The sequence below is a fragment of the Stegodyphus dumicola genome, chromosome 11 (assembly GCF_044657685.1).
Source record: "Stegodyphus dumicola isolate Sdum_Otavi_A_Nest chromosome 11, ASM4465768v1".
NCBI lineage: Eukaryota > Metazoa > Arthropoda > Arachnida > Araneae > Eresidae > Stegodyphus > Stegodyphus dumicola.
The window spans coordinates 162,830,307-162,833,811 of record NC_140778.1 but is presented as its reverse complement, the minus strand read 5'-3'; the positions used below and the strand labels follow the sequence as shown (position 1 = coordinate 162,833,811).

General features: G+C 51.9%; 2 non-coding genes across 2 annotated transcripts in view; both read right to left on the bottom strand.

Moving 5' to 3' along the window:
* The window catches only part of LOC146994487 (5.8S ribosomal RNA), a 154-nt gene extending 28 nt beyond the window's left edge, over positions 1-126 (bottom strand). Inside the window, exon 1 of the ribosomal RNA XR_015044285.1 lies at positions 1-126. This exon is cut by the window's left edge and continues 28 nt beyond it. This is a non-coding gene — a ribosomal RNA (5.8S ribosomal RNA).
* Positions 127-585: 459 nt separating this feature from the next.
* LOC146994486 (small subunit ribosomal RNA) lies at positions 586-2,398 on the bottom strand. Its single transcript, XR_015044183.1, has one exon. It is a non-coding gene; the product is annotated as a small subunit ribosomal RNA (ribosomal RNA).
* Between the last annotated feature and the right edge of the window lie 1,107 nt (positions 2,399-3,505).

The following is a 3,505-nucleotide window of genomic DNA, read 5'->3' as shown; positions in this document are numbered from 1 at the left end:
ATCACCCGAGACCGCAATGCGCGTTCGAAAAATCAGTGCTCAATGTGTCCTGCAATTCACACCAAGTCTCGCAGCTGGCTGCGTTCTTCATCGACCCGTGAGCCGAGTGATCCACTGCTCAGAGTTGTCATTTTTATTATATGGATCCCCGAGGGGTTCCATTTGCGTTCAAAAGTCTTATGAAAGAAATACCTCCCCTTGCGGGGAAGCACGGAGAAGCGTTCAATTCACGGAAAGTGACCCCACCAGAAGTCGACCGAAGTCGCGAGCTCTCCGTCGCTCTTCCTTCAGAGGGCCCCACCGGGATATCGTACCCGCGAGGCGGTCCACCAACTGTGGCGGTACTCATTAAACCTAGCATCGGACCCGAAAGTCCAACACCTCCCTCTTGTCGTCAATCTGCGACCGGGAAATTATACTAGGCACCTCGATGTGGGTACGAGACCACTTGGGATTTCAAAAATAAGCATTCAAAGTTTTTTTCTGTGCTTCCACGCCGCTCTGTGGCGCGCAGCACAGGGAAGGAAGGCGAACCCTCCTCCCCGAGTTTAACCAATGTTTTTGCCAGACGAATCTGACCATCGGTAATGATCCTTCCGCAGGTTCACCTACGGAAACCTTGTTACGACTTTTACTTCCTCTAAATGATCAAGTTTGGTCATCTTTCCGGCACGCCGACGCGACCCGAAAGCCGCTTCGAGAGCCAGTCCGAAGACCTCACTAAATCATTCAATCGGTAGTAGCGACGGGCGGTGTGTACAAAGGGCAGGGACGTAATCAACACGAGCTTATGACTCGTGCTTACTGGGAATTCCTCGTTCAAGGGGAACAATTACAAGCCCCTATCCCCAGCACGAAGGAGGTTCAACGGGTTACCCAGTCCTGTCGGACAGGGAAAGCACACGCTGATTCCTTCAATGTAGCGCGCGTGCGGCCCCGGACATCTAAGGGCATCACAGACCTGTTATTGCTCTGTCTCGTGCGGCTAAACGCCGCTTGTCCCTCTAAGAAGAACGTCCGACTCGAAGGATCGGAGCGTCTATTTAGTAGGCTAGAGTCTCGTTCGTTATCGGAATTAACCAGACAAATCGCTCCACCAACTAAGAACGGCCATGCACCACCACCCACAGAATCAAGAAAGAGCTCTTAATCTGTCAATCCTTCCTGTGTCCGGGCCGGGTAAGTTTTCCCGTGTTGAGTCAAATTAAGCCGCAGGCTCCATTCCTGGTGGTGCCCTTCCGTCAATTCCTTTAAGTTTCAGCTTTGCAACCATACTTCCCCCGGAACCCAAAAGCTTTGGTTTCCCGGAAGCTGCCCGGCGTGTCATTTGAGGAACACAGCCGGATCGCTGGCTGGCATCGTTTATGGTTAGAACTAGGGCGGTATCTGATCGCCTTCGAACCTCTAACTTTCGTTCTTGATTAATGGAAACATTCTTGGCAAATGCTTTCGCAGTAGTTCGTCTTGCGACGGTCCAAGAATTTCACCTCTAGCGTCGCAATACGAATGCCCCCGTCTGTCCCTCTTAATCATTACCTCGTATTCCGAAAACCAACAAAATAGAACCGAGGTCCTATTCCATTATTCCATGCACCATTATTCAGGCGTCACGCCTGCTTTGAGCACTCTAATTTTTTCAAAGTAAACTTGCCGGTCACCCAAGACAACCGGTGAAGATCATCAAAGGAAACCGGCTGGCTGTTCAGAACAGGCAGTAACCACCGGTAGGCGGACCACCCGTCTGGAACTGAGATCCAACTACGAGCTTTTTAACCGCAACAACTTTAATATACGCTATTGGAGCTGGAATTACCGCGGCTGCTGGCACCAGACTTGCCCTCCAATTGATCCTCGTTAAAGGATTTAGAGTGTACTCATTCCAATTACGGGGTCTCAAAAGAGTCCCGTATTGTTATTTTTCGTCACTACCTCCCCGTTCTGGGAGTGGGTAATTTGCGCGCCTGCTGCCTTCCTTGGATGTGGTAGCCGTTTCTCAGGCTCCCTCTCCGGAATCGAACCCTGATTCCCCGTCACCCGTTACGACCATGGTAGGCGCGTAACCTACCATCGACAGTTGATAAGGCAGACACTTGAAAGATACGTCGCCGGGACGAGCCCGTGCGATCAGCCCAAAGTTATACAGAGTCACCACATGATACGGACACGAGGTCCGATTGGTTTTGGTCTAATAAAAGCGCTCGTCCCCAGAGGGTCGGAGCTCTGCTGCATGTATTAGCTCTAGAATTGCCACAGTTATCCAAGTAGTAAGGTACGATCCAAGGAACCATAACTGATTTAATGAGCCATTCGCGGTTTCGCCTTAATACGGCATGTACTTAGACATGCATGGCTTAATCTTTGAGACAAGCATATGACTACTGGCAGGATCAACCAGGTAGCTTTTTTACGTTCATAGAACGTTCAAGCTGCGAGCAACTCGAATCCACCAATTTCTTAGCGCACACCTTGGAAAATGCGCTGGGAGCCGTTGTCCAGGCGGCTCCCTCTTTTATTTCATACGCACAGATTTATAATCTCGTGCTTTCGGTAGCGGTTCAAAACTCACTACGTCCTCCACGGCATCAGCGCCGGGAGGTGAGCCTTCGTGGGCATCGAGAGGCTATTTTTACTGCGTTGGACACAGATTCAAAAGGTCCCGTGTTTCAATTTTTATTATTACGGGTCTGGACGCCCAGCAACGGCACGGGGGCCGAGCTGGTCGCAGACTCGCTGTGAAAGTTTTCAGTTCTCAACCCCGTCTAGCGGCGAACACGAAGTTCCCGAAGACGAGGGGGGCCCTAGGGACAAGAGAACTACTACGCCGGTCCGCAGGAGGGTCGCACACTCCTCCATCACGAAAGAACTTCGCGATAAGTTGCGTGCAACCGGTCAAAGACGTTTCCCGACCGGAAGCGGTAGCCAGCTCAACAACCAGTCGGTATATCGTCCCTGCCCGCAGACCTTTCGCTGCGAAGGAACGGCTGTCTCCTTACCGTTCATTAAAAGCCAGAATCACGAGAGGAAACGAACGCACCACTCCCATGAAGAACTCATAGGAGCGCACAAACGAATCCGTCACGTCTGCTTTGCGGTCAGAGCGGTAGCCAAACCCTCGACCCCTCCACAGCCGTGCCCGTGAAGAGCTTTTGCGCCCAGGAGGTTCGCCGCCCAGCATCCCATATAAAGAGACGCCAGTGCAACGTTCCGTCACGAAATAGCTCTCAGTCGTAGCGGTACTCCACGCTTTTGCGATTGACCGTAACAACGTACGAGCCTCCGTGCCTGAGCGAGAATCGAAATACGACGCAACGCGCGCCTCGTTCGATCTCGTCAACCACTACCCCACATATAAGGTGGCGACAGTCATGTGCGCAAACAGGTTGTTTTTCAGGGTGACGGTAGCTCGGCATGCTTTCTCCCGACGTGGACCCCTCGCCGTGGTGTTTTTTTGCAAAAACGCTAATACGAACTTCTCGTTTCCCCGTGTGGGTTACGGTCGCTCTTC